Raw genomic sequence first — 12,719 nt, 5'->3', positions numbered from 1 at the left:
ATTAGAGTCCAGTCTCTGAAATAGAGGTTGCCTTCTCCTGAATTGCGACATTGTTTTCTGAGATTTCCCTTCATGACTGACAAATATTATTTCTGACTTGCATAATTCCAGTAACTTCCTAACTCATGGCATTGTCCCCATTACCTCCCCATTCCACTCAGTCACATTCTGATGTCAGATGTACACCTCAGAAGCACAGATTTGGTCATGTCGTTCCTTGACTCCAGCAGGAAAATACACAATGCTTTACACACAAAAGATCTATTTCAAATTCTATTCCCATACAATGCCTCTACATGAAATCCATGCCCAGAGAAACTCTAATCTTTGCTTGTCATTGGAAACAACGTTCATTGTCTTGTCTCAATGCTTTTTCTCACCGAAATGTCTTTCTGTCACATTTTATGCTAATCTCTGCCCATATGTCAAACCCTAAATCAAATGTCTAGTCCTTTATAACATACATGGAAGAGAAATCATTATTAGGATGGAAATCAAATTGGTTATGTGGGAATGGAAAACACAGAATTAATGTAAAAATTATTTTAAAAGTAGAAATAATCATAATTACTTCCTTATTTTGAATATGAAGATTAATTTTAAATACCAGCCTCTTCAGGCTGCTGTGGCCATCTTTAGACAGTGTATTAAAAACCAGAGACATTACTTTGCCAAAAAAGGTCTGTATAGTCAAAGCTGTGGCTTTTCCAGTAGTTGTGTATGGATGTGAGAGTTGGACTATAAAGAAGGTTAAGCACAAAAGAATTGATGTTTTCAAACTGGTGCTGAAGACTCTTGAGTTCCTTGGATAGCCAAGAGATGAAGCCACTCAATCCTGAAGGAAATCAACCCTGAATATTCATTGGAAGGACTGGTGCTGAAGCTCCAATACTTTGGCCACCTGATGTGAAGAGCTGACTCATTAGAAAAGACCCTGATGCTGGGAAAGATTGAGGCAAGAAGAGAAGGGGGTGACAGAGGATGAGATGGTTGAATGGCATCACTGACCCAGTGGACATGAGTTTGAGCAAGCTCCTGGAGCTAGTGTTGGACAGGGAAGCCTGGCATGCTGCAGTCCATGGGGTTACAAAGAGTTGGACATGACTTAGTACCTGAACAACAACAAAAATAAACCACCATTATTTAGGACCTGCACTGTATCCAGCTCAGTGTACAAATCCAAAAAGAGATGCTTATAAAACTATTCAAGACCTCATAGCTTTTAGAGTAAAGTTAACATTTGAATGTTGGTTTGTCTAATAGCTTATAACATGGCCTTAACCATGAGTAAATGACTTGGAAATTTGTAGCTTAAGGGGATTATTTGCTTTTTGAATGAAAGAAAATATAAGAATTTCATCTTTGAAACATTAATAATGTCTAAAAATTGAAGTTAATTGCAAATGTGGGAATAGAACTCAGGAAAGATCATTAATATAAATATTGATTTAAGAGTCATTTATATGATGGCAAGAGACAAAGTCCTATGAGTAAATGCATCACCAAATGAGAGAACATGCACAGAAAAGAGAAGGAAACCCAAAGCCAATATTGTAGAAAACATTCCATGAATGATAATGAGAAATAAATCAAAAGAGAGAATCCAGAGGAATTTCAATACATAACACAGCATCCAATAGTATCATAATGGAAAATGTAAAATAAACTGGTGGTGACTTAGCATGCATGCACACACTATTTTTAGGAGATCCCTGAACAAAAAATCTTAACTTATAAAATGGAAAGAGTTCAAGGAGTAATTCATGTTGATGTTTTTTACTTTATCAAAGAAGAGAGCTGGATCTTGGTCTGGATTGTTTATAGAAAAACTCTTCTGAGTTATTAATCAGTATTTACTCCTCTAAGAAACTATATTCCCCATTCTGAGGGGCTTTCCAGGTATTGTGATCTATCTAAGTCCTTATAACTGCCCTACATTCTCACTGAGTCAAACAGCACATTTTTTTCTTTTGGACAATTGTTCTTTTTCAGTTGAATGGTAGAATTCTGAAGACATCACCCCTTAGTTTCCAAATGACAGTTATTCAACTGAAAATGTTGACCATCCACTGTAATTTGGTGATTGCAGTGTTCAGAGTCCATTGTGATTACATATTACACTAGACTGAAAAGTTTCTCAGGATAGAGTCAATGTAATATTATCTCAATACCCATTGACTAGCACACCCGTCACAAATACAAACACATACACACACACTCATTTGCCTCTGGCACCAAATATAACGCATATATTAGACATTCAAAAGGGATTGTTGAATGAATTAATAAATGAGTGAAAAAGAAGATAAATGAACAAATACCTTGGTAAGTGAAAGAAAGCAGATAAATGCATTTGGAGAGACATAAACATAAAGACTACTGGGAGAAATATCAATAACTTCAGATATGCAGATGAAACCACCCTTATGGCAGAAAGTGAAGAGGAACTAAAAAGCCTCTTGATGAAAGTGAAAGTGGAGAGTGAAAAAGTTGGCTTAAAGCTCAACATTCTGAAAACTAAGATCATGGCATCCAGTCCCATCACTTCATGGGAAATAGATGGGGAAACAGTGGAAACAGTATCAGACTTTATTTGTTTGGGCTCCAAAATCACTGCAGATGATGACTGCAGCCATGAAATTAAAAGATGCTTACTCCTTGGAAGGAAAGTTATGACCAACCTAGGTAGCATATTCAAAAGCAGAGACATTACTTGGCCAACAAAGGTTCGTCTAGTCAAGGCTATGGTTTTTCCAGTGGTCATGTATGGATGTGAGAGTTGGACTGTGAAGAAAGCTGAGCACCGAAGAATTGATGCTTTTGAACTGTGGTGTTGGAGAAGACTCTTGAGAGTCCCTTGGACTGCAAGGAGATCCAACCAGTCCATTCTGAAGATCAGCCCTGGGATTTCTTTGGAAGGAATGATGCTAAAGCTGAAACTCTAGTACTTTGGCCACCTCATGAGAAGAGTTGACTCATTGGAAAAGACTCTGATGCTAGGAGGGATTGGGGGCAAGAGGAGAAGGGGACGACAGAAGATGAGATGGCTGGATGGCATCACTGACTCGATGGACGTGAGTCTGAGTGAACTCTGGGAGTTGGTGATGGACAGGGAGGCCTGGCGTGCTGCGATTCATGGAGTCGCAAAGAGTCGGACATGACTGAGTGACTGAACTGCACTGAACTGAAACATAAAGATACCCAATATGCTACTGGAGATCAGTGGAGAAATAACTCCAGAAAGAATGAAGGGATGGAGCCAAAGCACAAACAATACCCAGTTGTGGATATGACTGGTGATAGAAGCAAGGTCCGATGCTGTAAAGAGCAATATTGCATAGGAACCTGGAATGTTAGGTCCATGAATCAAGGCAAATTGGAAGTGGTCAAACAGGAGATGGCAAGAGTGAACGTCAACATTCTAGGAATCAGCGAACTAAAATGCCTGGAAGAGGTGAATTTAACTCAGATGATCATTATATCTACTAATGTGGGCAGGAATCCCTCAGAAGAAATGGAGTAGCCATCATGGTCAACAAAAGAGTCTGAAATGCAGTACTTGGATGCAATCTCAAAAACGACAGAATGATCTCTGTTCGTTTCCAAGGCAAACCATTCAATATCACAGTAATCCAAGTCTATGCCCCAACCAGTAATGCTGAAGAAGCTGAAGTTGAACAGTTCTATCAAGACCTACAAGACCTTTTAGAACTAACACCTCAAAAGGATATCCTTTTCATTATAGGGGACTGGAATGCAAAAGTAGGAAGTCAAGAAATACCTGGGGTAACAGGCAAATCTAGCCTTAGAATACAGAACAAAGCAGAGCAAAGGCTAATAGAGTTTTGCCAAGAGAATGCACTGGTCATAGCAAACACCCTCTTCCAACAACACAAGAGAAGACTCTACACATGGACATCACCAGATGGTCAACACCGAAATCAGATTGATTATATTCTTTGCAGCCAAAGATGGAGAAGCTCAATACAGTCAGCAAAAACAAGACTGGGAGCTGACTGTGGCTCAGATCATGAACTCCTTATTGCGAAATTCAGACTTAAATTGAAGAAAGTAGGGAAAACCACTAGACCATTCAGGTATGACCTAAATCAAATCCCTTATGATTATACAGTGGAAGTGAGAAGTAGATTTAAGGGGCTAGATCTGATAGATAGAGTGCCTGATGAAATATGGACAGAGGTTTGTGACATTGTACAGAAGACAGGGATCAAGACCATCCCCATAGAAAAGAAATGCAAAAAAGCAAAATGGCTATCTGGGGAGGCCTTACAAATAGCTGTGAAAAGAAGAAAAGTGAAAAGCAAAGGATCTCCTTGTTTATATAAACATCTGAATGCAGAGTTCCAAAGAATAGCAAAGAGAGATAAGAAAGCCTTCCCCAGCAATCAATGCAAAAAAATAGAGGAACTGTGGTGTTGAAGACTCTTGAGAGCCCCTTGGACTGCAAGGAGATCCAACCAGTCCATTCTAAAGGAGATCAGTCCTAGGTGTTCATTGGAAGGACTAATTCTAAAGCTGAAACTCCAATACTTTGGCCACCTCATGCGAAGAGTTGACTCATTGGAAAAGACTCTGATGCTGGGAGGAATTGGGGGCAGGAGGAGAAGGGGACAACAGATGATGAGATGGCTGGATGGCATCACCGACTCGATGGACATGAGTTTGGGTGAACTCCAGGAGTTGGTGATGGACAAGGAGGCCTGGTGTGCTGCAATTCATAGGGTTGCAAAGAGTTGGACATGACTGATGACTGAACTGAACTGAAACATAAATGAATAGAAATTCTATTCCATGTAGCAAGATTATATAATTAGTACATAGGCCAAAGAATTGATGCATTTGAACTGTGGTGTTGGAGAAGACTCTTGAGAGTCCCTTGGACTGCAAGGAGACCCAACCAGTTCATTCTGAAGGAGATCAGCCCTGGGATTTCTTTGGAAGGAATGATGTTAAAGCTGAAACTCCAGTACTTTGGCTACCTCATGAGAAGAGTTGACTCATTGGAAAAGACTCTGATGCTGGGAGGGATTGGGGGCAGGAGGAAAAGGGGACGACAGAGGATGAGATGGCTGGATGGCATCACAGAATTGATGGACGTGAGTTTGAGTGAACTCCGGGAGTTGGTGATGGACAGGGAGGCCTGGCATGCTGCGATTCATGGGGTGGCAAAGAGTCGGACATGACTGAGTGACTGAACTGAACTGAACTGAACTGTGTGTGTGTGTGTGTGTGTGTGCACGCACTCAGCTGCTCAGTGCTGTCTGACTCTTGCAACCCCCTGGACTATAGCCTATCAGGCTCCTCTGTCCATGGAGTTTTCCAGGCAAGAATACTGGAATGGATTGCTATTTCCTTTTCCAAGGAATCTTCCCTATTCAGGAATAGAACCCGTGCTTACTGCATTGGCAGGTGGATTCTTTACCACCAAGCCATCTAGGGAGCTCATACATAGGCTAAAAGGTACAAAAAAAAATTTTTTTTAATCTTTTTATTTTATTTTATTTTTTTTTTTTTTTGTTTTTATTCCCATGAAGTATCCCACATACTTCAGTACATATTTCTGAATTTCCTAAGAATAGGGATATTCGGTTAATAACTGTAATAGTACAGTTGTCAACTTCAGTAATTTAACATGGATAAAATACTTTTATTAAATCTACTGTCTGTATTCTAATACTGTTAACTGACCCTCAGTGTCCTTTTTAGCACTTTTTCCTTCTAGTACAAGATCTAGTCCAGGATCAGATATTGCATTTCATTGTCATGTTGATAAAGTCTCTTTTAATCTGGAACACTTTTACAGCCTTTCTTTGTTTTTTATGATATTACTTGTTAGGATTTGTCTTACATACTGCGGTGCTCCCATGTTGGGTGGATATATATTTATAATTGTTATATCTTCTTCTTGGATTGATCCTTTGATCATTATGTAGTGACCTTCTTTGTCTCTTTTCACAGCCTTTGTTTTAAAGTCTAATTTATCTGATACGAGTATTGTGACTCCTGCTTTCTTTTGGTCCCAATTTGCATGGAAAATCTTTCTCCAGCCCTTCACTTTCAGTCTGTATGTGTCCCCTGTTTTGAGGTGGGTCTCTTGTAGACAACATATGTAGGGGTCTTGTTTTTGTATCCATTCAGCCAGTCTTTGTCTTTTGGTTGGGGCATTCAACCCATTTACGTTTAAGGTAATTACTAATAAGTATGATCCCGTTGCCATTTACTTTATTGTTTTGGGTTCGAGTTTATACACCATTTTTGTGTTTCCTGTCTAGAGAATATCCTTTAGTATTTGTTGGAGAGCTGGTTTGGTGGTGCAGAATTCTCTCAGCTTTTGCTTGTCTGAAAAGCTTTTGATTTCTCCTTCATACTTGAATGAGATCCTTGCTGGGTACAATAATCTGGGCTGTAGGTTATTTTCTTTCATCACTTTAAGTATGTCTTGCCATTCCCTCCTGGCTTGAAGAGTTTCTATTGAAAGATCAGCTGTTATCCTTATGGGAATTCCCTTGTGTGTTATTTGTTGTTTTTCCCTTGCTGCTTTTAATATTTGTTCTTTGTGTTTGATCTTTGTTAATTTGATTAATATGTGTCTTGGGGTGTTTCTCCTTGGGTTTATCCTGTTTGGGACTCTCTGGGTTTCTTGGACTTGGGTGATTATTTCCTTCCCCATTTTAGGGAAGTTTTCCACTATTATCTCCTCAAGTATTTTCTCATGGTCTTTCTTTTTGTCTTCTTCTTCTGGAACCCCTATGATTCGAATGTTGTAGCGTTTAATATTGTCCTGGAGGTCTCTGAGATTGTCCTCATTTCTTTTAATTCGTTTTTCTTTTATCCTCTCTGATTCATTTATTTCTACCATTCTATCTTCTAATTCACTAATCCTATCTTCCACCTCTGTTATTCTACTATTTGTTGGCTCCAGAGTGTTTTTAATTTCATTTATTGCATTATTCATTATATATTGACTCTTTTTTATTTCTTCTAGGTCCTTGTTAAACCTTTCTTGCATCTTCTCAATCCTTGTCTCCAGGCTATTTATCTGTGATTCCATTTTAATTTCAAGATTTTGGATCAATTTCACTATCATTATTTGGAATTCTTTATCAGGTAGATTCCCTATCTCTTCTTCTTTTGTTTGGTTTGGTGGGCATTTATCCTGTTCCTTTATCTGCTGGGTATTCCTCTGTCTCTTCATCTTGTTTAAATTGCTGAGTTTGGGAGTCCTTTCTGTATTCTGGCAGTTTGTGGAGTTCTCTTTACTGTGGCGTTTCCTCGCTGTGTGTGGGTATGTAGAGGTGGCTTGTCAAGGTTTCCTGGTTAGGGAAGCTTGTGTCGGTGTTCTGGTGGGTGGAGCTGTATTTCTTCTCTTTGTTCAGTCGCGCTATGGGGAGGGAGGGAGGGATGCTGCAAATAAATGACACTGGCGTGCGCTCGCAGTGCCTCAGCCACACTGGGTCTGCCCCTGCTCACGGCGCGTGTAGCCTCCCTGCCCACACTGCTCAGGCTCTAGGTTGTTCCGCCGGGAACAATCCGAGGCTGGCACTGGGTTGCATACACCTCCCAGGTCCAAGCCACTCAGGTTCAGGCACTCAGGTAGTCCTCAGAGGCACAGACTCAGTTGGGGCTGCGTTTTGTGCTCTTCCCAGGTCCGAGCAGCTCAGGTGATGAGGTGTTTGGCGAGCGCCAATGCTGCGACTTATCGCCTCCCCGCCACTTGGTTATCTGGGTGTAAAACCGGCGCACCTTCTCAGGCAGATGTTGACCGTCCAGACCCCCAATAAGTTTTAGTTAGCAAAGAAGCCAGTTTTATAGATAATGTCTCTCTGGGGCTGCGATTGCCCCCTTCCGGCTCTGGCTGCCTGTCACCGGAGGGGGAAGGTTTGCAGCCGGCTACCTCTGTTTAGTCCTTTGTTCCGTGCGCGGGCTGGCAGTGTCTTAGGTTAGGGCTGGCTTTTCGCATGGTAGATATCCCACAGTCTGGTTTGCTAGCCCAAATTATTTCGCTCAGATAGTGCTCAGGGTATTCAGGCCAGATTCTTACTCTCAGCGATGCAGCCCGCGCCGCGCCTCCCTGCCCAGCCCCCGCTTGCTAATGGCGGATGCAGGCGTCTGCGCTGCTTCTCCGCTGGAGGAGTTACCGTAGGGCTCGCAATCTGCGAGTTTTAATTGTTTATTTATTTTTTCTCCCTGTTATGTTGCCCTCTGTGCTTCCAAAGCTCGGCACGGATTCGGCAGTGAGAAGGTTTCCTGGTGTTTGGAAACTTCTCTCTTTTTAAGACTCCCTTCCCGGGACGGAACTCCGTGCCTCCCTCTTTTGTCTCTTTTATTGTCTTTAATATTTTTTCCTACCTCCTTTCGAGGAGTTGGGTTGCTTTTCTGGGTGCCTGATGTCCTCTGCCGGCATTCAGAAGTTGTTTTGTGGAATTTACTCGACGTTTAAATGCTCTTTTGATGATTTTGTGGGGAGAAAGTGTTTTCCCCATCCTACTCCTCCGCCATCTTGGCGCCTTCCCCTTTTTTAATCTTTTTAAAGATGAGCCCTCTACAATGACACAAGCTACTTCATATGGTATATTAAGTGGTCAAGTAAAATTTTGATAGCTGGCAAAGAGATAGCAAAGTTTAGTTTTTCCTTATGGAATATTTATTTAGACTATCTCTGAAGTACAAAATGTAGCATTACATTAAAAAAATAGTGTTTCTACAGATATAAAAATGTAAAATAAAGTTTGGTAAATGTTCTTGTCTATGTTGTATCTTTTAGATAATAGCTTTTGCACTTTTGCATTTATATAATGTCTATTTCATTTAAAAAAAATCATTGAATACTATCAGTCAGAAAAGTTAGGTTAGGCTGTGGTAATCAACCCTAGACCTCAGTTGCCAAAACAAGAAGGTTTATCTCTCAGTTAGGTTATAGGTCCATTTTGGCTTCACTATGCTGGCCTCTAACTAGAGATATGGGCTGATGAAATCTATCATCTGGGACATCACACATTTCCATTACAGGCAAAAGGGCACAGAGAAAATCATGTAGCAGCTGTAAAAGAACTTCCCAAGAAGCGACATATCTTACTTCCCTCAAATGGCATTGGTCAAAACAAGAGTTATCTCATGAGGCACAAGTGAACAAGTTACTATATAATGTAGTCAAACAGTAAGGCTTTTCTGTCTGTTTTTATTCAATTATTCTCCCTGAAACAACCTCACCATATATATGACGTGTGTGTGTTGTGTGTGTTTTGCAAACTTTCAAAGTTAGAATGCAGAATTCACAAATATAAGGCTTCAAATCTTAGGACCAAGTATTTATACACAGCTTACCATAACATGTTACAAAGCTCATAAGATGAAATGCTAGGTAACCAAACCACAGCCCTTGCCTTTGAAGAATACTTGCACTAATGTGGAGATGAATAAATAAATATATTCATACTGAAAGATGTACTTGCTGTTGTGGCAGAGAAATTAATTCCATATGGAAGGGTCAAAGAAGACTACATTGATACTGGAGAAATATTTAAATGGGCAAATGGGAATTGGTCAAATGAAAAAATGGCAGATGAGATGAAGCGAGGTGGGTTGTCATTCCATTCAAAGGGAATGATGTTTGGAAAGATATGGGGATATTCCAATGCATTGTATCCCATTGAGACAGAAAGTCTTTAATTGTGATTATGAATGGAGCTCCTAAGAAGGTAGCCCAAGATGAATCCAAAGACAGGCCAAGGCAGGATATGAGTGTCTTGCTAAGTCACTTCAGTCATGTCCGACTCTGTGTGACCCCATGGACTGCAGCCCACCAGGCTCCTCCGTCCCTGGGATTCTCCAGGCAAGAACACTGGAGTGGGTTGCCATTTCCTTCTCCAATGGATGAAAGTGAAAAGTAAAAGTGAAGTCGCTCAGTCATCTCCAACTCTTAGCAACCTCATGGACTGCAGCCCACCAGGCTCCTCCGTCCATGGGATTTTCCAGGCAAGAGTACTGGAATAGGGTGCCATTGCCTTCTCTGATGAGTGCCTTAAGCATTACATAATCTGTCTTGATGATCTAGTTTTCAAAGTGTTCCATGTTGTTCCTTATGAACATCAATGATGTCTACTCCTTAAAGATAAAACTATAAAAGTACTTTATAATGCATTTAAAAATCTTATAATCATCATTATGGCTGACATATAATACTTTTGAGATATTGCCGAAATGTGAAAAATCAAAATAGGCTATATTTATGCACCACATAAAAAATTTAAAATACAAGCTGTTTTCCTTAAAATAAGAGAGATCTTATTTTACTTAAACACAAAGACCACAAAAGATTAAGGGGAAATATATATATATATATAAACAATGAATTAAACACTTAAATTTAATCCTGTTCAAGTCCAAAGGGAAAGCCTGCCAGGACCAAACTCAGATGACCCTGAGTTGTACAAGTAAGCCTTTATGTTATTGGGACCCAAAAATCTTCACCAGGATTTTACAAAGTAGAAACTAAATCTGAAACTAAACCCCAAGTCAAAATCATTCTTTTCTGAAGTCACCAAATTCCATGTCCTCTGAACACATTCACTGCTGAGTTAATATTAAATCCAGCCCTGTTTTGGTTGCTAAAGCTATTCAGTCTGGTTCCTAAAATATTAACCATGATCTTTAAAATGATAGCAATGCTAAAAATAGCTGTTGCAACTGCTTCATATTAATAGTCCATTCTACTAATAAAACCCAAAAAAGATATGATAAACTTATTAAAATAATAGAAAATTTGAGAGAGATCCTGGATGATATTGGTCAGTAATGGGGACAGTATATAAAGACTTTGTAACAGCTATCTTCAAGTTAAAATGGCTTTTAAATATTGCCCCTGGTACCTGTCTTAGAAATGACTTTTTTCTTTTACAATTTAATATTAACTAAAAAGAAGAAGAAAAACAAATTTAATCATAAGCCTAAACTAGAGCCATGTTTACTTCCATTAAGAAGCAGAATTATGGAATATTAGACATGTGGTATGTAATATTGGAACATTCAGGTCTTTAGAAATGCATATATTGAGAAATTAAGTATTAAAGAACCTTTCAAAGAGTCAAAACAACACCCTATGTAAGGGTTTTTGTTGTTCAGTCACTAAAGTTGTGTTCCACTCTTTTGTGACCCCACTGACTGTAACCCGCCAGGTTCCTTTGTTCACGGGATTTCCCAGTGATTCTTAGGTCCAAGAATACTGGAGCAGGTCACCATGTCCTCCCCCAAGGGATTTTTCTGGGGCAATGAACCTGCATCTCCTGCATTGGCAGGCGAATTCTTTACCCCTGAGCCACCAGGGAAGCCCTGGGGCAAAGAAAAATTCTTTCATATGTTGTTTCTACAAAGACTTAGAATATTTCTTTTATGAGAAATGAATCCTTCAACAATCATCTCCTATATAGCAATCAAAATTTCTTCTATTGAAAAAGCTGTAATTTGAGTGACCCTGGGGATAAACTGCCAGAATTTAACTTCCTAGACAGAAGGTATTAGCTTAGCATGACAGGCACAGTATCAGACAGCTTAGGCTGCGATAACAAAATACCACAGACTAGGCAATTTAAACTATGAAACTATTTTCTCACAGTTATGGAGGCTAGAAATCTCAGCTCAAGGTGCAGTCATGTTTGGCTTCTGGTGAGAGCACTCTTATTTTCTTGCTTTATCTTCTGGCCTTATCCTCACAAGGCCTTTCCTCTGTGGTACATGGACAGAACTCTGGTTCCTCTTCCTCTTCTTATAAGGGCATCATTCCCATCAGATTAAATTCGCACCATTATAACTTCATTCAGTTAAATTCGCTGCTGGCTCAGTTGGTAAAGAATCTGCCTATAATGTTGTAGATGTGGGTTCAATCCCTGGGTGGGGAAGATCCCCTGGAAAAGGAAATAGCAACTCACTCCAGTATTCTTGTCTGGAAAATCCCATGGACAGAGGAGCCTGGCAGGCTACAGTCCCTGGGGTTGCAAGAGTTGGACATAACTGAGTGCCTGAAACACCACCACCTACCACCTGATGGGCCTTTCCTCCAAATGTAGTCACCTTGGTAGTTAGGAATTTAATATATGAAGTGACACAATTCAGGGCATACAAGTTCTTACTTAGAAATATTTAAAAACCTTCTATTATATTCATACTCCTTTAGGCAAAAGCTACTCAAACCCTGGTGATGTTAACATCAGTTGGCAGAAACTTCCTGCAAAAGGAATACCTTGAGACAGGTGGGGAAATAAGAAATATTACCTTTCTACCTTCTCATTAAGAAGCATCCTGTGGTGAATCCAATACCACCCACTATGTCACCATAACACTTTAAATGCAATAATATGTACCACCAAGATCTCCATGCCTTCTTAGCCCATTTGTCAAATTGTGCTGGCACTAGTGATAAAGAACCCACTTGCCAATGCAGAAGACATAAGAGACACAAGTATGATCCCTGGCTTGGGAAAACCCCACAGAGAAGGCAATGGTACCCACCCCAGCATTCTTGACTGGAGAATACCGTGGACGGAGGAGCCTGGTGGGCCGCAGCCCATGGGCTCGCTAGGAGTCGGACAGGACTGAGCGACTTCACTTTCACTTTCCACTTTCATGCATTGGAGAAGGAAGTGGCAACCCACTCCAGTGTTCTTGCCTGGAGAATCCCAGGGACGGGGGAGCCTGGTGGGCTG

The sequence above is a fragment of the Bos grunniens genome, chromosome 6 (genome assembly GCF_055505025.1).
Source record: "Bos grunniens cultivar Pamir isolate PY7600 chromosome 6, Bosgru_T2T1.0, whole genome shotgun sequence".
In the NCBI taxonomy this organism is placed as follows: domain Eukaryota; kingdom Metazoa; phylum Chordata; class Mammalia; order Artiodactyla; family Bovidae; genus Bos; species Bos grunniens.
This window is presented reverse-complemented; position numbering follows the sequence as displayed.